The sequence below is a fragment of the Anabrus simplex genome, chromosome 2 (assembly GCF_040414725.1).
Source record: "Anabrus simplex isolate iqAnaSimp1 chromosome 2, ASM4041472v1, whole genome shotgun sequence".
Lineage (NCBI taxonomy): Eukaryota > Metazoa > Arthropoda > Insecta > Orthoptera > Tettigoniidae > Anabrus > Anabrus simplex.
The window spans coordinates 468,849,461-468,872,829 of NC_090266.1; the positions used below are offsets into that span (position 1 = coordinate 468,849,461).

The following is a 23,369-nucleotide window of genomic DNA, read 5'->3' on the forward strand; positions in this document are numbered from 1 at the left end:
TAGGATTAACAGCTGTGAGCAAGGCTGTACTGGGCCGATGACCTGGATGTTATTCCTCTCCGAACAACAACATAATTGAATTTGACCACATAATTTGACTTCTGGTTATAGAAGATGTTTTTCGTAAGAAGGAAAGGGTGGCTCTCAATGTAGGCTATAATTTAAAACGTGCATATACAAAAAATGGCCTAGCACTATCAGTGCAGGGAAGATGGGAACAAGATATTCCCCATAGTTCTCACACATTTATATGAAACAATGACACGTACCTCAATTTCAGCACAAGATTCTAACTACAACTACCACCTCAGCTATGACAGTTCGATGACCGCAATGTTAACCTCCTCACAACAACGATCATCATCATCATCATCGTCGTCGTCGTCGTCTAAGACAACACTTATGCAATTCTGGCGAGTAAAAGTAACCGTTTTTCCCAGATCCATCTCAAGTAAGATGTAGTGTTATCAGTGCATTATGTCATCTGGTATGAATTAGATAGAGTTTGTTATCTTCATTTACCTGCCTGTCTCAGACTTCTCCTCGGCTTTGGCAACATGAAAGTGACTGGGATATGAGCAATGCTAGGACCGCCATTCCATGTGCAGGCAGTCGCTGATGAATGGTGTGAAATTGTCGTTGACGGGGTCGTTGGGTGTACTATCTGGTTCGGTGTGGGAAACAACGGGAGACATCACTCCGTATTTCCTAAGTACACCTCTTCAGTGATGTGTATGCTATCTTTGGCAGATGACGGTGGATCTGTTGGGGATTCAACCAGCCTTCAGGCTAAGGAATCAGCAACAAAAGCATCCGTAAAAACAAGCAAAAAAGCAGTACAATTGTACAATGACGAACGACGAGCATACTTTTGTTTGAAGTCCACAATTACGTTGCAGTGGGTAAGCATCCTATGTAATGCATCAGTCTATTAAAAAACAAATGTCTGGTTCCATGGCTAAATGCTTAGCGTGAAGGCCTTTGGTCCAGAGAGTCCCGGTTTCGATTTCCGGCCGGGTCGGGAATTTTAACCTTCACTGGTTAATTCCGATGGTTCGAGAGCTGGGCATGTGTGTGGCACACAATTAGAATTCATCACAGATTATGTTATTAGAAGAGCCTCCGTGGCTCAGGCGGTAGCGCGCCGGCCTGTCACCGCTGGATACCTTGGTTCAAATCATGGTCACTCCATGTGAGATTTGTGCTGGACAAAGCGAAGGCGGGACAGGTTTTCCTCCGGGTACTCCGGTTTTTCCTGTCATCTTTCATTCCAGCAACACTCCACTATCATTTCATTTCATCTGTCATTCATTAATCATTGCCCCAGAGGAGTGCGACAGGCCTCGGCAGCCGGCACAATTCCTATCCTCGCCACAAGTTGGGGGCTTCATTGATCCCATCCTTGACCCGGTCATTGACTGGAAAACAGGTTGTAGGTTTTCATTAAGTTATTAGGAAACAAATAATTCCCACTGTCCATTCTAACAATCTATATAGTATATTTTTGAAGGTGCTCAAATACGTCAGCCTTATGCAGGTAGATTTATTGGCATGTAAAAGAACTCCCGCGGGACTAAATTCAGGCACCTCGGCGTCTCCAAAAAACATACAAGTAGTTAGTGGGACGTAAAGCAAATAACATTATATTATTATTAACAATCTATATAAATATAAAATAACGATTCCATGCAGGTAATTATAATAATGGCGTGTGGCCTCCTGAGAGGCTTGGTGCAGGTCTTCCGAGATGGCGCATATAGGCGACTTGCGTATCTGTGAAGATGGGGCCCTACCTATGAGAAATTCTAATGCTGAAGACGGCACACATACCCAGCTCCCGAGCCATCGTCATTAACGAACGAAGATTAAAAAACCCCGACCAAAGAAGAAATCGAATTCTGGACCACTTGGACCAAAGATCAGCACGCAGCGCGCTAACCATTAAGCTGTGGAGCCGGACATACTATACAGAAACCATTACTCTGTGATCTAAGTGATGCTACTAGGCTTATCCAGTCAAGTTGTGGAGCCTCTCCAGGGTGGCGCTACACGATCGACTATGTTTGGAATTAACCGAGAGCAGACCTTGCGTTGGCCATGTCACGCTTAGCAGTGGGCCATGACGTCGCGTTTCGCAGCTCAGCAAGCGTGACGGTGTGACGGTGTGGTCTGCAGTGTAACCGGGCCGGACGACCGTTCCAAGCGAAATTATTCCGGCTCTTCGGCGCACTTCATAACTCAGACACTACCTGTGTGAAGGCGTCTGCTTATAGAACTCCATGCCCTTTATCGGATATGAGTCCACACAGAAGGGTCATGCATTCCCCGTTTCACTCTTCGGTGTTGTTACTTAAAAATAATTTTGCAATTGGGTGTAATTCAGGGAATAAAGAAACGAGACGCATGTAAGAAATAGTAAAGATACGAAAGCCTCGCCACCTAGTCCCTTATGGATGCAGTATTTTTGCACCTGAGGCCAGAGTAAAATATAGCTTCTACTGAAATACGGTCTCATTTATGGCTGTAACAGTATGGAACCTAGTGAGGTACACGTGGTGCTGCGTAATAACAACCAGAGCGTCTACATGATAATGAAAGGTGTTATTCATAGGGCCAGTCGCCCAGTTTATGAACTTTTATCCCGTAGGAGTTTGTTTGATGCCAATAAATCGCCTTGCAATAACACTTTCTGGCTAAGTAAGGTAAGCAGTGACAAATTACCTTACTCCTCACATCTCGTATGTCTCATTATGTTGTCGTAATAGGTTTGTTGTTGTTTCCTTATAGATGCATAGCCTTCTGTGGTGCTACATGAGTATACAACCCGCCTGCGGGCCAATTACTTGACCTGACAGACGCGAAAGCCTCGGCACGATTTTCTAATTATTTCCACTTGCAGTTAAAGCAGTTTATTTACATCTCTTTTTCAGTCTAACTGCATGGTAAACAACAACTCCATCAAATGATGGTGAAGACTGTTGTCCGGCTCCTTGTCTAAATGGCCGCGTACTAGCCTTCGGTTCAGAGGGCCCTTAGGAATTTTAGCTGCGTCTAGTTAATTCCTCTGCCTCGGGGACTGGGCGTTTGTGTTCGTATTAACACAATCTTCATCTGCATCCAAACGCACCACACTACCGACCACCACAGCAGTGAATACATAGGGTTGGCGTCCGGAAAGGCATCTGACCGTAAAACCCGGCTTGTCCACATGTAGCGCTGACCCAAGGCCACACTAGATATACAGGCCGAACAGCTCTCCCACCACCTCCGATGCTACGTCACCACAGAAGGTGGTGCGAGCGAGCGCCTTGCTTCAAGCCCTCCCATATGCAGTTATTATACAGTTACTAATTCGTCAAAGGTATGCATCAAATATGATGAAATGTATATAGTGCGGGAATATGCGGTGACAGGGTCTGATGGTTCTTTGCTAACTAAATTCCTACAAAGAGCAAATTAACTTATCCATGTCAAAAACTATCAGGTAAGTTACTGTTCAGCAACTTTGATTGGGTTTGCAACATTTTTTTTCTCCTTCGCTGCTGCATACAAAAGTATCAGGCCCGGTTTCTTCAACGAATTTTTTAGTGTTAACACTGCTATTAAGCAGACTTAAAACACAATTGAACAAAATGACCGTTTCATCAAGAATTGTTAACAGCAGCAAAATGTTAATAATTGTTTTAAATTAACGTGACACCAGCCCTATGTTAAACCTCTTAAAAGCTGTTAAAATTTCAAAATGGTAGCATCTAGAAGACGTAAGTTTGAAGCTGTACTGCTGTACTGTATACTGCTGTATGAAAACTCTCTATAAATTGAAGAAGGCAAAGGATGGCCCATACTAAGAAAAAATTGCCTGTTTACAGGTGTCAGAAGAAAGAATTCTACAAAGATACTTAACTATCAAAACTATCAAAGCCATAATGAACAAGATACTAGAAAATTTTGAAAATAGTTTAGAGTTTCCCAAAGATTGAAGCTTAATAGTGCCTCCATCTTTGATATTATGCTTCAGACTCTTTTCATGTCATTGCAGGCGACTACGCTCACGAATGCAAGACAAGAATGTTTAGAAATGTGCAAAAGAGTTTCCGCTGCCATTGTAGCACTGGCAAAGTATTACATTACTTTCCCCTGCAGTCGCTTAAGTGCGGCCAGTGTCCAGTATTTGGGAGATAGTGGGTTCGAACCCCACTGTCGGCAGTCCTGAAGATGGTTTTCCGTGGTTTCCCATTTTCACACCAGACAAATACTGAGGCTGTACCTTAATTAAGGCCACGGCCGCCTCCTTCCCACTCCTAGCCCCTTCCTGTCCCATCGTCGTCATAAGACCTAACTGTGTCGGTGCGACGTAAAGCAACTTGTAAAAGAATGACTGTTCAAGATATATATCAATTTTAAATGTTGCCGTGTTGTAGGAGCCTTAGATTGCACTCATATAAGAATATATCTAATGTTATGATGTAACCGTCCGTTCTTTTATTTTTCAAGCACACCCGCACACTTTCAAATTAAATCTAATAACGTTTGTCTCATATTCATTATACTATAATAACGCTTCTGTTGCCGTAATGCACATGTTTACGTCTTCGAAGTCTCCGATAACCATAACCTATAATAATGTCAACCATGTGTGACAAAATACAGTTCCAATACACCGCTATGAGCGCTATATGTAAAGAAACAAAAGACGCTGTCAAACGCGCACGGAGATCTCACGGAAAAGTATTAATTTGTCTTTAACGATATTGTTTCGAAATAAATGTTGGAAATGAGTTCGTGAAACGGGCTCTTTTAACTGAAGTGTTAAATGAATAACAGCTGTTAGTTGTTAACAATAGTTAAGAAAAAAATAACACAGGGTTGAAGAAACTGGGCATTAGACAGTCGAAACTCTTAAATATGTTACATCCTCGATATTTGAAAAAATGTACTTCTAAGACAGGCTGTGGAAGTTCTGAAATAGATTTGCCTTCTGATAATTATTTAGAAAAAAAATTATGCATTGAGTGAACACGAAGGACATTGTAGTTTGCTTTGAGATGAAATTTGTTAGGCCTGAAGTAAAATAGAAGGTTTAGCTGTACAACCTTCCAATGAATATTCACTAAATCTAACTACAAATATACAAATATTTATTGTATCTTCTTTACTATCAAACAATAAAGATGTTGTAGGCTTATTTCCTTGCAAAAATTTAACAAATCGGTCATGTGAACAGATCTTGAAGGTTTTGACCGAATTGGGATACAAGGTTTTGTTTTTCACTAGTTGCTTTACGTAGCACCGACACAGATAGGTCTTATGGCGACGATGGGATAGGAAAGGCTAGGAGTGCGAACGAAGCGGCCGTGGCCTTAATTAAGGTACAGCCCCAGCATTTGCCTGGTGTGAAAATGGGAAACCATGGAAAACCATTTTCAGGGCTGCCGACAGTGGGGTTCGAACCTACTATCTCCCGAATACTGGATACTGGACAAACTTAAGCGACTGCAGCTATCGAGCTCGGTACACAAGGTTTTTAGCATTACAGTAATTCAAATAACAATCGCATTAATAGGTCAATATTTACTAACTTATGTGGCGGAAATTTATCTTCTAAGTTTGTTAATCCCTACGACAATACGCACAATATTTTTGTCCAACCTGACTCAGTACACATGTTTAAATGCATTAGAAATACCTGGTTAAATTAGACTGATATTAAACAGACATTTTGTTTCCCAGATTTTGAAAATCATAATGGCATTCTTACTGCCAGTGTGTCCGATTTAAAAGTGAACAACATTGTGTCCTATGTTTCTTGATGAAAAACTGCGGTTGCTCTCAAACATTGTCACCTACAACGTGGAGACTACAATGATGAGGTTATTAATTGCATTTTAGAAGTCATAATTAAATGGTGGAAAATAGTGAAGATAAATCATTCACCTTAACGGGACAGACTTAGTTACTACCGTCCGGTGACATTTGTAGATCGTGAGATGTATTTATCTTTGAGAAACTACTTGTTATGACTAGAGAAATATAATAATGTAATTCCAGTGGAAGGTGAAATGTCGAGGGTAAAAACGGTAAATTCATGTCAGATACTCAGCATTGACCTTCACTGTTAGTATTCTACTAGAAATAATTGAGTATTTACTAACTGCGCTAAATTTCAAATACGTGTTGCCAGGTAATTTTCAGACAGATGATTTGGAGGCTAGATTCGGGCAGTATCGCCAAATGAGCGGAGCCTGTCATAATATTTCAGCTGCGCTAGTGATCGACTGTGCTAAATGGAAGCGAGAAAGAGAGAGAGATCGTCAGACAGGTACCTGTGTCGGAGAACTTTATAAAAGAAAGCCCCGTGTTAGAACAATTTTTCGACTATATGTTTAAAATGAGCCACACACAGGGTATGTAGTCCGAATTCATGGTAAAACAGCAGGTCTCGTCACTTATAGTCTTGAGGACGTGATCTCAAGTTTAAAAGTCACGTACATGTTCAAACTTACTTGAAATGAGCCAATACTCAAAGTCATGCTATCAGTACTTTGGACTCTAGAACAATAGTAATGAGAATATAATATAGTGCAATTGGACCATACTCCTGGTAATAGCAGAAGCAATCATGTTTAACAAGCAGCGGATGTCAGATGTCTTGTAGAGTTTAATATCCTGCCCTAATTGACTGAAGGACTGTAATTCAGAACGTGTATCAAGCGCTATAGGAAAATTCATTCACGCTGCTATTATCTATTCGTGTAATGTTTTTCGTGCCTTTGCTCAGAGGCCTGAACACACTAAACACTCGATGAAAAACATTCAGGCGGTATGTTTAATTCGAAACGGAATGGCCCAGTAATAACTAATTATCAGCAAATTAGTTCCCAACATGATCGTATCTGGAAAACGCAGACCTACCTAGGTAGTACAATATATTACTTAAAAATTCTAGAAGATGTAATGAACACATTGACAGTTGGTTCATTACTGTGTGCACAACAAAAAATGAAGTTTCCAGAACAAAATAGCCTAACCTTCGATTCACAATGAACCATATAACTCCCTCGCATAAGATTCTTGTCCGTAGGCTATATTCTCTATGGTTAAGTGAGCCAAGTTTACATACAAACATCTTCATTATAGACTTCTGTCCTTCAGCGTTCAGTCTGCAAGCCGCCATAATCTTCTATTTGTAACTAGGTCTGTGGTCTCACTTTAGTTCTATACCTCTTAATTTTAAATCATTAGAGACTGGGTATCCAACGTCGTTCAGGTCGCTATCTACTTCCTGTACCCTCCATGACCGAGTATATTATTCTCCTAGGTAACCTATCCTCCTCCATTCGCCTCACATAACCCCATCACCGAAGCCGGTTTATGCGTACAGCTTCATCAAAGGAGATCAATCCTAACTAAGCCTTAATCTCCTCATTCGTAGTACACTCCTACCATTGTTCCCACCTAATTGTACCAGCGATCATTCTTGTTATTTTCATGTATGTTACTTATAACTGAGTCCACTCAGCTTGGTCTGAAAACAGACCGGTGTAAGGGTAGTTTCGTCCAGGAGCTGACTTCCTTCTTACAGAATACTGTCGATCGCAACTGCGAACTCCCTGTTTTAGCTTTGCCACATCTTGATTCAATCTCACTCACTATACTACCATCTAGGAGAATACACATCTTAAACACTTGAAATTATCTACCTGTTCCAGCTTTGTATTCCCAATCTGACATTCAATTCTCTTAGATTTCTTACCTACTGTCAACGTATCTTCACGTTCCGAGTGTTGACTGCAGGCTTTAAGTACAACTGCGATTAAGACCAAGTCGTCGGCATAGGCCAAACTGCCACTACATATCAACCTAAATCACTCCCTACCCCTTTATACCTTTCAGTAGATGAACCATGTAAATTATGATCAACAAAGCTGAAATACAACAGCCTTGTCTAACCCCTGGAAGTAACGAGCCAAGAACTCATTCTACCATCAATCCTCATCGCAGCCCAATTCTCAACATAAATGCCCTTGATTGTTTTAAACAATCTACCCTTGATCCCAGTACGGCTAACACCTTTTCCCTCGGCACTCTTATCATATGCCTTTTGTAGATTTACGGAACATGTATTCCTCTCGCAGCATGTTTCAGTTACCAGATTCATACTGAAAAATCTGATCCTGACAGACTCTCTGTGGTCTGAAACCTCGCTGGTTTTCACCAAACTTACTCTCAAGCACTGATCGCACCCTCCCTTCCAAAATGCCATAAAACACGTTGCCTGGTACACCCTTCAATCAAATACCTCGGTAGTACATAGCTGTAATTCTTCCTGCTCCCTATCGTATTCACAGGTGCAAATACGGCTTTCGAACAATAATAAGGTACCTTACTAATATTCCATGCTAATCGTTTTACTCTGGGAAGCTATTTCATCCCTGCATTCTCAGTATATTTCACCATCTCAGGTCTAATTTCATCTAATCCTGCCGTATTACGACAATAGACTTTATTTACCATCCTTTCCACTTCCTCAAGCGCAATTTCACCAACACAAGTGTCCCCCTTCCCATGAACTCGGTTGTTCGTGACATCAACAGAGAGAATTCGTTTACGATGAAAAGATGTTCAAAATACCCCTTTCACCTGGTCAGTGATTCCCTGGGATCTACAATGAGTTCACCTGATTTACACTAAACACTACTTATTTCCTTTTTCACTCTCTTTCTATGAATCCTATTACTGTCCAGGAAAGTTTCCCTACCGCTTGACCTAGCCTTTCGAGGTTAATAACGAAATCTTCCACCGACTTCTTCTTGGATTCAACAGTTATTTGTTTCGATCTGTTTCCTTAATTTACGTACAATTCCCTGTCTGCATCAGGCCTTGTCCGGAGCCATTTCCGATACTCCTTCCTGTCAAGGGGCCCATAGACGTACAATATTATTGCGCAAAATGGATTGTACAATATATTGTTAGCTACCCACAGACATACATTCGGGTTTGTGCAATAAATAGAATCGTGTGGAGATAATATTGCTGGTTGTGCAATATATTGTGCAAAAGCGGCCATAGACGTACAATATACTTGGCAATATATAGTCAGTCCATGCCGGTATTTTGTTTGGTGAACACTCTTTTCTGTATCACGAAGTCGCTTCACTTCCTTCCGGAAGTTTGTACGCAGAGAACTGATTTTTATAAAATAACTTCTTGCTTGTCGGCGTTCGGGTATTTTTCGCGATATTTCTTAATAAGCACCTCGTTCTCTTCACCTTTTTTAACGCGATTACAATAATCTTTGCTCTCAATGTACCATAGAGCCGGAAGGCTTCGATAAACTCCAAAATAAACTTTTTCATCACCTGTTTGTCTGTCATCACGATACGTTCTCCCCCACTTGTTGATACCAAATGGCGGGAGGACGCGATATTGCACAATATTGCCAACACACGGCACAGTATTTTGCGATTTGCCCAATATATTTCAAACTTGTTAGATTTCGTACAATATATTGCACGACCCTTCAATATTAAATACACACTATCAATTATATTGCACAAACCCCGATATTGCGCAATAATATTGCACGTCTATGGGCCCCTTTACGTTTACAAGGTGTTCTCACTTCACCATACCACCAAAATATTAGCTTTTTCCCATCTTTATGCACAGTTATTCCTAGGCATGCCCTAGCTTTTTCTACTACAGCATCCCTGTGTGCCACCCATTCTCTTTCTATAAGCTGAGCCTGCGTACTCTATATTGTTTGGAACATTTCACTAAGTATATACATGTACTTTTGTCGAATTTCCTCTTCCTGGATATTTTCTACCCTTACTTTTCTGCAGACAGATTTCACTTACTCCACCCTAAGCCTACAGGTAATTAGTTCACTACAGATTAAAAAGTGGTACGTATCATCCAAAAATCCCCGGAATACCCGCACATTCCTAACAGATTTCCTGAATTCAAAGTCGGATGCTATAAGGTCTATTATAGATCTCGTGTCCCTACCCTCCCATGTGCATGCTTGAAGAAGACATTTCAAACTGCTAATCCCATACTAGCATAGAAGTCCGCTAAATGCTTCCCATTCACATTAGCTTCCATATCATCCCTCCATGTACCCATCACCTCCCCATATCCTTCAGTTCCATTTCCAGTTTTCGCATTGAAATTGCTAATTACCATTGCTGTTGACCCCGACTAAAATGTCACTCTGTGCTTCATACATCCTTTTAACTTCATCCTTATTTGTACCCTCACATAGTGAGTACACTGAGACAATTCTCGTCCTAATTCCTCCAACAGCTCCAACATCATTCACTCATTTACGTGCCCAAAAGACACAACGCTGAGTTCAATAGTATTCCCGATGAGTGATGACTAGTCCTACCCCACACTCTGCCCTTCCCCTTTTAACACCCGTCAAGTACACTATATAATCTCCTACCTCTTCCTCGTTATCTCCCCTTACCCGAATATCATTAACTCCTAACACATCCCGACCCATCCTCTTTCTCACTCAGCCAGTTCTATTTTTCTTTCTTCCATAAGCCACATTAATATTGATCTTTTCCATCGAATTCCATATCGTTCGCCAAGTTGTTTCGAAGGAGACCTTCGCCTGTCAAATGGGAGTGGGACGCCGTTATTCCCATAGGTCCGAGGCGTGCTTAAAATGTTCTGAGCTCGGTAAATTCTATGGAGCAGGATTTCTCCTCTAGCGGCTTAGGGACCACGGTGGATTGTAGTCCCAGCCACCTGAGCACAAGGAGGGCCATGGCTAAGAATATGACCGAGATACCCACTCCCATTTCATAGCAAATGATATCCCGACTCTCAGGACCACTTAACTACGCCACTCAGCCGTTGCCCATTGTTCACGAACTAGGACGCGACCACAGTAACCCACACCATGAATCATCCAAGTTTACAATATGTGCGGCTTTTTGAAAACAGTCTTCAATTTATGCGTTTATTTTCAAGTAATTTGATATAGGCACCGTGCAGATAGTTCGAAATGCTACTACTAGCGCTACATAGTGGGCCGTTCTGAAACAAGAGGTGAGGCGTAGTACGAGAGTCTCAGTTCAACATGTGTCTCATTCGAACAAGTTGCGGGTTTAAAGCGATTCAATTCGGGGATCTAAGTGAATCATCATGCAATAAAGGAAGAAACCTTGTTTTCAGTGGCCGCGTGAACGGCGTTGAAGAGTTAATTTCGAATGGTTTCGGATACATCACAGGAAAAGTCACCCGACATACGTCTGTCACTTTGCCGCCTTATATCGTGAAACTTGAGGTAGGCAAGGTGTAGTTAGGTGACATTTTATAAAGTTTATTTAGTAAGGATTACTTAATGCTTGTTTGCTAAGTTGTACGCATTTCTATTTTGTGTTCAGGTTGACCAGAGTCGTAATGTCTCTATCAGCGAATGTTCCTGTCCTGCCGGTGCCAGAGGAACTTGCAAACACGTAGCTGCGGTAGTGTGTTATATAAATAATGAAAGTGATATTTCCAAAACAGATCGTCCGCAACAATGGGGAAAACCGAGCCCGAAAACAATGTCAACAGAAAAATATAGAAAAGGTAAACACGTAGAAGAACTGTTCGATAAAAAAACTTTGGAGACATCTCTTCCCCCCTTCGAATTAACTGAGGATATTTTAAAACACATCCCTTGCAGTCTTCGTAAAATGCTTCGAGCAGACGCAAGTACTGAAATCGAAAAATCGTGCAGGGCCGTAGTCACGTCATTGATAGACAGGCTAGTGAACGATGTGGAGAGAGAAGAATGTGAGGAAATTGTGACACAGCTATTACATTTACAAATATCAAACGACGTGCGCTTGCCAGACAAATACACCCCCGTGAGTGACGATTGTTTTTACCAGCAAAGTGCAGGTTGATACAGATCATATAATTAAAATCTCCCTGGACACTATCTCAATCAGGAAGCCCTCGATGGTTTCAAGGAAGGAAGATAAGAATATCTACTATAACGAAAGCACATCGGATCAAAACTAGGCGACATAACTTTGATACTTTAGCTTCCGCATTTGTAACTGAATCTCCAATTGCGGGAGCTGCTTTGAACAATCTTTCTTATGGAAGTGACATGGAAAGTGAATCAATAGAATGCTATGGAAGTTCATTTGGTGTTCGTGTTATTCGATGTGGGTTAATAATCCACAAGAAACAACCTTGGATTTGTGGATCTCCAGATGGCATAGTTCTCAAAGGAAATGTAGCTGACAGAGTGTTAGAATTTAAGTGTCCATCTTCTTGTAAAGATAAACCAATAGTAGATGAGTCAGGAAATGTGTGAGTGCGTTATCTTTATGTTGACGAGCAAAATAACATACAGTTAAAGACAAGTCATATGTATTACACATAAATACAAATACTGATGTGGCTTGGGAAAATGTGATCTATATAGTAAAGCACAACAGTTAACAATACCTATTTATCAGGACAATAAGTATGTCGAGGAATGTCTCACTAAAATGACAAAGTACTATTTCAATAATTACTTGCCAAAAATTAGCGGTATTCGTAATAATAATAGTAATGATTAAGTATTCGTCAATTCTTGCTTGTTGAACGTTGAACAGATCAGAATGTAAACAAAGAATATATAAAACAAGCTGATGGTAGAACAATTCTCAGACTATTCTTTAATTATTGGAGGTTGTAAATTCGTAACACGCAACACATTTGCACGATGTCATCCACGTGTGGAAAAATTTCTGTTGAAAATTCCTGTAATATATTGTATATTTTGATTCTTTGAATACACCTTTCTACGTGAATTCTAACACTCGCAATATTGTAAGTACTCTCAACTTCCTCAGCTGTTAATCTCCCGTCATGTAAGAACGGTGGTGTCACGATTACGACACTGCGGCCAGATAAGTTAGTTCTGATGCCAGAAAATCCTTTATCAGCCATGACCTCATCGCCAGGTTGAAGGAAAGTTAATCAACCACTGTCGGTTGTTATGATTGAGTGTCTAGCTCTTCATTTAGACTTAAAGGCGATCATACCACTAGGCGTGATTGCAATTAAAACTTTTTCAGTGTAGCAACCCTTGTATTGAGAATAAAAATACACACTCTGATCTACTGGGGGAAGCTATTCAACCCTAAATTCCGTGCAGTCAATAATGACTCGATAATTACCGTAATTTCTCTTAAATGCTGGAGGCATTGTTTCTTGAACACTTTCCTTACTATGTCAGAACATTAAATGTTTCGTACGCAGTGCCAGTTGCATAAACGCGGTCGTAAAAATATGTGAAATTGTTGTCCTGTGAACACCGAATAGCACCCTCAAAGAAGAATAGGTCAGTCCGGTTTTCATTTTCAGTAGGAAAATCAATAATCTGGTTTCTTTAAATAATTTCGAAACGTTACAGTTTGGTAATAACGCAAGCAGCAAGGCAAAGACGTTGAAGTTCACACTTGTTAAATCACGCATTTGTGTATTGTTCCTTATGGAACTGTAGCCTTGGAAACCTGGACCCTTGATGTTTGCATGATCGTCTTCCGTTCCACATATTTTATCATGTTTCGTAATGTCCCCTCCCAGACCGAAATTAAGTGGAATACATGCTTGTGTATCTACGTCGTTTTCATTTATTGAACAAGAAAACATGAGGTCTGAACAATGAAAATCAAATGCATCTGCTCCCACGGATGTATCCTTGGTTATGTTACTTGGGCAAACTGTACTTGAAAATTTTCCGTCTGATTCTTCCTTTTTTAATCGCTTGAGTTGTCTGTGAAAGCGCTGTAAGATGGGTCCCGGCGATACATTCCTCTTATTGTATTCATCCAGATATATTGTCGGAACATAGGCTGGAGTTAGTGGGTGTCCAGATCTTCTGTTTCCAATGAAATGTGCGCTACATATTCTTGAGTAAGTCGTAGGTTGCCAAAGTGATCCATCAGTGCTAAAAATTAAAACTAAAATTAAATGAAATCGGATCAATTGAACTTATTGCAAACATGTGCAGTACGTATGTGTAGGCCTACTTACTTCGTTCGGTTAACTGCTTGTATCCATCGCCTCCTTCGGTCCACTTCTGTCGCTCGTTTTGGAAAACAATAAAATTGTACTTCACTTCCCGTATTTGCATAAGTACTGGAACATCTCACAACACAACAATTGCGTTTACTTGATCTCCTTGTCTCCGTCCTTATCATTGGAGCAACTACACGCTCAGTCATAACAGAACAGCTACTGCGAGTCTAGAGTCTGCCTCACGTGTTGTTCTCCGCCCGGCCGCTAGAGCGACACGCACGGTGCCTATAGGATCACCAGGAAAGCCTCACTATTCATCACCAAGGGTAACTGCAAAGAGTGGAAGGGACGTGACTTCCTGGAGGTAAAAAATGAATTACGTTGAGAGCAACTTTGATGACATTAACTTTCATTAATATCGTCAAACTTGCTCCTTGATTACTGATATGTCGAAACATCAACAGCACTACAGCTCGTCCTGGTAGAATAAAATATGTAGTAGTTCGAGGCGGCACATAAGAAGTTGTTGGAGATGGCTAAATATCGGTGACTATCTCAACATAAACGTGCACGAACGGGCAGTTGTTTAATTAACTAGCAGTCCTACCACACAGCGACTCAGAATTTCAACCTAACCTACGTTCCTCAGTGACTGCTCGCTAGTTCATTTTGTCACAATTCGATTTAAGGAATCCTGCAAACGAGTGTACCAATGTCATGGTCACCAGATCCCGTAAGAGCTTCCGAAATTAAGGAACATTGGGCGAGGTCAGTACCTGGATAGGTGATCGTGGGCTCTTGGCTGGTGGGGTGAAAGGCAAGGAACTCCCATCACTATGGCTAATCTGAGATTCCTTGACTTAGCAGGGATAACTGACCATACTGACAACGTCTAGCACTGGATACTAACAGATACATATTGTGGTCGTTGCAATAAGGAAAAAAATGCATAGTGGTCATAATACGGTTATACACACTCCTAATTTTGAATTCCAGTGACGCAAAAGGAATTAAATACCCATCTGCATGAAGATAAAGTCACACATAGGAAAACATGAGTTTATTGAATACCGACACTAGTAAGACAATTTACTTATTAAATCCGTTCATCATTTAAAAAAATGAAATGTGATCCATGATAGCCAGTAACTTTTCAATCGTCTATGTAGTGCTTTTTTACTTGTTTACTTGCGATGTTAATTCAATAAATGGCAATAAATATATTTTTAACATACAGAACAGCAACGGAGTCGAAAGATCGTATAGGTTAAGTTTGAAGAACGATTTGTTTAATTAAGTACCACATTACCCTATTACTAGATATTCTGTGCTATTTCCGCTAGAGTTCGAACCCATTGTAAATTGGACGACCATAATACAGCAGTAAGCGCTAATTACACACGCCGTGATGACCGAAAAAAAGAGTTGTATATCATTTTCAACTAGAAAGTCGAAGTGTTCTGTAACAAATCTTAGATTTACGAAGGCTGTTTCAGAAGTCATGGCAACTATTTTTTATCTGACCACAGTGTGCCAACACAGAACATGTAATACATGCGTTTGTAAGTACGTTACATGAAATTTGTCATGTTGTCTGCTGATGGGTTATTGGTGCATGGTTCTGGCCGTGATCACGCTCGTACATCTCAGCCCATGCGACTTCGGTCTTATTCCCAAAATGGAGAAGCGATTGCGGACGAACGCTTTACCAAAAAACAACTTATTATTATTATTCTTTATCTGTTTACCCTCCAGGTTCGATTTCTCCCTCGGACTCAGTGAGAGATCCCACCTCTATCGCATCAAGGGCAGTGTCCTGGAGCTTCAGACGTTTTGTCTGGGATACAACTGGGGATGATGACCAGTACCTCGTCCGGGCGGCCTCACCTGCTATGCTGAACAGGGGCCTTGGTGGGGGATGGAAAAATTGGAAGGGATAGACAAGGAAGAGGGAAGGAAGCGGCCATGGCCTTAAATTAGGTACCATCCCGGCATTTGCCTGGAGGAGAAATGGGAAACCACGGAAAACCACTTCCAGGATGGCTGAGGGGGGAATCGAACCCACCTCTACTCAGTTGACCTCCCGAGGCTGAGTGGACCCCGTTCCAGCCCTCGTACCACTTTTCAAATTTCGTGGCATGGCCGGGAATCGAACCCGGGCCTCTGGGCGTGGCAGCTAATCACACTAACCACTACACCATATAGGCGGACATTATCATTATTAATATTCCAAATTAAAAGATCATATGGTTACTTTCTGACAACCACTTAAACTTACCTGCGTTTTCGGCAAATTATCAATTATCATCATCATCATCATCATCATCATCATCATCATCATCATCATCATCATCATCATCATTGCTTTATTTATTTAATTTAAATGTTATTTCATTGGAAGTCACAAAGTGATAATTACATTCAGTTATGGCACAAAAATTAATAGTACAATTATTCATATCAATTTTATTAGTGTGATCAATGATGCTCAGTGAGCCTCCGTGGCTCAGGCGACAGCGCGCCGGCCTCTCACCGCTGGATTCCGTGGTTCAAACACCGGTCACTCCATGTGAGATTTGTGCTGGATAAAGCGGAGGCGGTACAGATTTTTCGCCGGGTACTCCGGTTTTCCCCGTCATAATTCATTACTCATTGCCCCAGAGGAGTGCGACAGGCTTCGGCAGCCGGCACAATTCCTATCCTCGCCCCTAGATGAGGGCTTCATTCATTCCATACCTGACCTGGTCGAATGACTGGAAACAGACTGGATTTTCATTTTTTTTTTTTTCAATGATGCTCAATAGTGGAGCAAGTATATTTTAATGTTAAGTTACAATTAACACTCAGGCGTGAGGCATAGTATTATATTTTGAAGTTACAAACTTGAGCTGAATAATAATAATAATAATAATAATAATAATAATAATAATAATAATAATAATAATAATAATAATAATAATAATAATCCTAGGACGGAAATTTCTACTGCTATCTACTGTGTTCAGGTATAGAACCATCTGCTAGCCGAAACATTTCCAGACTTGTCTCCCCACGGTATCGGGGGATGTCACAACCACAGGTATTATGTGGTAGAATCTACGTAAATTTGCGAATCACGAGAAAAGAAAAGAGTCAGGTTTTCCCCCACGCACGCGACATCCACATGTCGGCAGGGATGAGACAACTTTAAAGGTACAATACGAGAACTGGCAGTTACACGACGTAGAGCTCCAAATTCAGTCGTACAGCAGGTGTTCACATTTCACCTGTCAGTCCGCAAATACGCATCATATTGAAACAAGACATCTCTCAAAACTAACCAAACTCCTTCTCCCGGCGGGAGGAGGGGGCTTAAATTTAGATGATGGACTCCGCGAACAGCACAAATATATATTTTTTAATAGTGGTAAACTTCTCTGACCTGCATTCACTTTTTCGTAGCACACTGCAATTCGACTAATCAATAAGATATATATTTATTCACTTTTCTGCAATACGCAGAGTGCAGTTAAATATTATCTTCGGTCCAGCGGTCCTCGGTTTGATTCCCCGCTCTGCCAGAGATGTAAAAATGTGGTGTGAGTATTGGGACGTGGTGGAATCAGCCTCAGGAGAACAACTGACTACAAGTGGGTTGAAATCCCAATCTTCGACCCTCGAAGAGAATTTTTCGGAGGTTTTCGCCTTCAACCCCACGTAAACAACGGAATGGTCTTGTGATAGTACCCCGCTCTGTATTACAACGCCGTATATTTACGTATTATGATGTTTATTTGTGTGTTAATTTAGTTGCAGCCGGGCTGAATGGCTCAGACGGCTGAGGTGCTGGCCTTCTGACCTCAACTTGGCAGGTTCGATCCTGGCTCAGTCCGGTGGTATTTGAAGGTGCTCAAATACGTCAGCGTCGAGGCAGTAGAATTACTGGCTCGTAAGAGAACTCCTGCGGGACTAAATTCGGGCACCTCGGCATCTCCGAAGACCGTAAAAGTAGTTAGTGGGAAATAAAGCAAATACCATTATTACGATTTAGTTATATAATGGTAATGTGTGGAAGGTCTCCATATAAGAAACAAACGAAACCCCATCAAGCGACCACTGCTCAGCCCGAAAGCCTGCAGATTGCGACGTGTCGTATGGTCAGCATGACGAATCCTCTCGGCCGTTATTCTTGGCTTTCTAGACCGGGGCCGCCATCTTACCGTTAGATGGCTCGTCAATTGTAATCACATAGGCTGAGTGGACCTCGAACCAGCCCTTAGATCCAGGTAAAAATCTCTGACCAAGCCGCTAATCGAACCCGAGGCCTCTGGGTAAATGGCAGGAACGCTGCCCCTACACCGCGGGGCCGGCCTCTATATTAAATCTGATACGTAATGTATTTTGTACAGTAGCTGGGAAACAGAGCTATTTACACAGCTGCGTATGTCATTGGAAACTTATGAGTCACGTCGCGCCATCAGCTCGGCCAGAAGGATGACGTGGAAACTTGGGTAAATACTACGGACCCAAAAGGTCTACTGTATTTATATTTCGCGGGACGACTAAGCTGGAAATTAAGCGCGGTAAAACTCTCTCTCCTGATTGGACAACCACAGCGAAAGTGGGGTACGTCATGCCGACATAGGAAGTTTGAGGTGTATATAATGTGGAGTTGGATCCGGTCCGGCGTTCCATTTCCACTACTGATTGAGTCGCTATAGTTCATTCCATGTTAAGAAAACAATAATGCCCTTATGACAACAGGGTTGCCGTATCGAACGGCTCTGCTCAACACCATTACGGGAAAACGGCGGCACATAAATTTGTGAAATTCAGTACTTATGTTCAAGATAAAAAACGGAGGAAACCATGCTGCCAATTATTTTTATGAATTGAAGGGGACGGTTGGGGGGGGGGGTAAAGGGGTATTTTTGGTTTGTACAGAATCAGAGGTAAAACTACGGCACATAAAAATCCTCAGAATTGAAGTGTAAGGCAAATTGGGGGAGAAAATAGAAAAATAATATTTTTCATTGAATCGAGGTGTGAGGGATGCATTTAATTGCATTTAATAAAGTTCCCCAGGCAACATGGGGTACTACAGCGCTGTCGTATCGCTCACAAAAACAAGAGTAAAAAAATTAATGCGGTCGTAAAAATAAATGGTAAAATTAAAATGCGCTTAAGAAAGAACAGCTAAATAAAAAACCAAGCACAAATAACAAACACGGCAATTTTTTTATCAGTACAAGTTATGCCATGATGTATCGCTGCACGCCCAAAACCAAAATCTTCAGTAACAACTTCTGTACAGTACGAAAATAATAGAACACACACAGATACTGTGTAATATACAACCAACTTTCACTCCACACAAGACAAGTACGCACTGATTTAAGGCCTAAAAACACACATGCAACAAATAAACACTGTAGATGACTTCACTACAGAACTGAGCTACCGGCGGTTCACAGAGTGGGGGACTAAACGATGCTTGTAACAGAGAACACGGAAGAAGGAAAAATGAAGGAAGGCAACGAAGCGATGGCTGTTCCTGCCATTGTGCTTCCTCCCTACGAATATAGTTATGAAGAAGAGAATGTTTGTACAGTAGTCATTTTAATAACTCAGGCCAAAAATGCCTCATCCTTTTTATCTGTCTTTCATAATACATCACCAAGTACAGTAAATATCACTCAAGAGGAATTATGGGTGTCTCAGAGGGGATGTGTTCACTCCTTGTAGGTCAATAGGAGCAATACTGTTTTCTCAACGTGAAATGAGCTATAGTCAGCGAATATCATCGATGTTATATCGTGGATGCAAGGAAGCCTATTCCTATGCTATCGATATTTCGTTGCATATTTTGTTGTAGGAGATCTTGTGGTTTCTTTCAGAACTTTCTACGGCAGACATACATAGGTAGACAATGATGTTATACCTTTGGATAGCAATAACTACATGGTCGAGGGTATAAGTGCTTGAAAATCTATGGCATGGCTTCATGGCACAGGTAAGCACCGTGTGTTCACTCAAGTGAAAGTATAATTAAACCGACTGTTAAAATCAGTGAATGTAAACATGTACAGTATTAAGTGAGTGAATTCATCTCAGGATAGGGCCTACGACGTGTCGAAGGTGAAATTCTGAAACTTGTGTTTATACACAAAACAAGCTAAGGACACTATTTATAGGCCTACGTATTTTCGTTTGTAGGTGCTCTCGCTACAAATGGTAGTTTACTTCCCACTTATTTCCCAAATGTTTTACTACAGGACCACTTTGTTGTACATAGGAAGAATCTTCCATCATTTGTTAATATTTATTGAGTAAGTTTCTATTTTATAGTTACTGTGTGTCGATGAAGTGCCCATGCACGTATTATGGTTATATCAAAATACCGATAGTTTCTTTTTAAAATTAGTGTGCAGAAATTATTGAAGACGGAGCGAGTTGTCCGTGCGATTAGGGTCGCGCAGCTGTGATCTTGCATTCAGAAGGTAGTGGGTTCGATTCCCACCGTCGGAAGTCCTGAAGACGGATTTCTGTGGTTTCCCATTTTCACACCAGGCAAATATTGGGGCTGTACCTTAATTAAAGCCACTGTCGCTACCTTCCCAATCCTAGCCCCTTCCCATCCTCCCGTCGCTGAAAACCTTCGATGCCTTAGTGCGACGTTAAGAAAGCAGCAAAATAATAATAATAATAATAATAATAATAATAATAATAATAATAATAATAACTGAGGAATCTAGATACAGTTCCCACCCGTTTTAATTGTGTTTTCGGAGGTTTGGGTAAGGCCCGTAGCGGCCTTACCAGTACACAGCCTCATGTACACACCCTGGGAGAGAAGTGAAAATTATGGTGCTCTATCTAAATTCGTGGGATCCATTTGGGTGAGGTCTGGCGCCTAAATCAGGAACATTTCAGTTAATTATTGTATTTACTTATTTATCTCAAGTTTAAGGCAAAGTAGGTGCCCAATTTGTAGCAAGCATTACAATAATATTAAAAAGGTTTTCCTCTTCAACTTGACTTAAAGAACGTAATTGTATCTGACTCACGGCTTCGGTCACCTCTTACAAAACAAACAAAACTCGAGGCACAATAGCCCGTTAGGGCCCTGGCCTGACAAGCTGACTCCTGCCAAATACTTTAATACACCAATACCGGACAGTTCTATCTCAGCAACATTGAGTGGAGTGCGAACAGCGACCGTGGTGACATCTAGCGTGTTGATGTGAACTGCATACTTGTCTATACTACAGTTGAGAGGAATGCATCTACACTCACTGGAAATATTTTTGTTAAAATAAATAAACAATCACAATAATTAAGGATGAAATTTTAAAATATTAAATGCCTTCTTCATAAACCTCCAAACGAGCATTGTGTTAGCCGTGCTTTTCGCTATGTCTTAAAAATTAAAAGCAGAATTTGTCTGAGGATCCACTCAGCCTCTGGGAGGGATATTTAACAACTGCTCTCTCTTCTTTCTAGCCTTTTCCCAATTACCTGGCGCAGCACTTTGTATGGACATAGCCTAGTTTTGCGGCCGAATGCCTTTCCAAATACCAACCCTATGTGGAGGGATATATATTCACTATTGCGTATTCCTGTGGTTGTTTTTCGTATGGTGTGTTGTATATAATTGAAGATGCGTATGAATACGAACACAGACCCGTAGACCCCATCTACCGGAATTAACAAACGCAATTAAAATCTCCGACTCAGTCAGGAATCGTACCAGGGCCTTCTGAACCGAAGGCCGTACGCTGACCATTCCGTGGTGGTGATTATTGTTTTAAGAGGAAGTACAACAGGCTAACCATCCTCTATTAACACTAATCAGAAGGGAAATGGAAGAGGTCCAACACTCCGAAGAATGAAGGTATCATCAAAAGAAGGAGAAGGGACACGAAGCGCTAACTATTCAGCCAAAGCGCGAGAGGGGGCCGATAACTTAACAACATCCATGATTTATTTAAAGTTTCGGGAAAGAGAATCTGTAATTATGGAACATGGGTTTTGGTCCATTATTTTGACTTCTTCTTCTTCTTCTTCTTCTTCTTCTTCTTCTTCTTCTTCTTCTTCTTCTTCTTCTTCTTCTTCTTCTTCTTCGGTATGGCCTATCTTCCCGAACTCTACAGAGGAACTCACCTGACGCTGCTATATCACTTTTGCTGTACTTTGAATGTTCTGTTTTACCTCTGAAGACAGAAATAAATTATATATATTGGGGTTACGTGACTGAACTACGATGTTCCTGACAAGGAAGACGTGTTCAGAATTTCCTGAGGTCTCTTTCAGTAATTTATGCATGAAGAATTACCATACATGCGTATTAAATTAGTTGGACTGGTGCTCAAGCCAATGCCAATAATACACTGAAATAATTTTCTTACGCCAGGCTGAGTGACTCAGACGGTTGAGGCGCCGGCCTTCGGATTCGAATTTGGCAGGTTCGATCCTGGCTTAGTCCGGTGGAATTTGAAGGTGCTCAAATGCATCAGCCTCGTGTAGGTAGATTTACTGGCATGTAAAATAATTCCTGCGGGACTAAATTTCGGCACCTCGGCGTCTTCGAAAACCGTAAAAGTAGTTAGTGGGACATAAATAAACATATTATTATTATCTTACAATACATAGAAAAAGCCGACCGGATTCGAAACTCCTGGCTTTCAATTCTCAGTTTCAAGACTACCGCGATAACCATTACACTGCAGGCCCACAAGTTTTCATTTGTGAAATTTCTGGTGATGTTTAACAATGTGGACCCTCAAGTTTGAGTGTACTATAGTTTCATACTATACGCGGCTGTGTGCTTGCATCCGGGAGATAGTGGATTCGAATCCCACTGTTGGCAGCCCTGAAGATGGTTTTCTGTGTGTTCCATTTTCACACCAGGCAAAATGCTGGGGCTGTACCTTAATTAAGGCCACAGCCGCTTCCTTCCAACTCCTATGCCTTTCCTATCCCATCGTCGCAATAAGACCCATCTGTGCCGGTGCGACGTAAAGCCACTAGCAAGAAAAAAAAAAGAGTTTCATATTTGTTAATGTTATTGGTTTTTACGTCCCATTACTATTTCAGTAGAGTATCTGATTGATTTCATAATATAAAGGGCATACAATGTAATCTCGCGAGGTCATTACTTTGTTTTAATACTTGTGGCCCTTATTAGTTCATATGCCATTATGTTGTTGGGTAATTTATTCACCGCGTAACACTTTTCTTAGAATATAACTGCAATGCAAGATTATTTAGTGACAAATGCTTATACATTATAAAGAACACGCCGGTGAACCAAGAATCATACAGATAACAATATGTTATTGAAGAGTTGGTCACACCAAACCATG

General features: G+C 41.1%; 1 protein-coding gene across 2 annotated transcripts in view; it reads right to left on the reverse strand.

Moving 5' to 3' along the window:
- Positions 1-23,369, reverse strand: part of PlexB (plexin B) — a 1,268,238-nt gene that overhangs the window by 862,502 nt on the left and 382,367 nt on the right. The window lies entirely within an intron of this gene.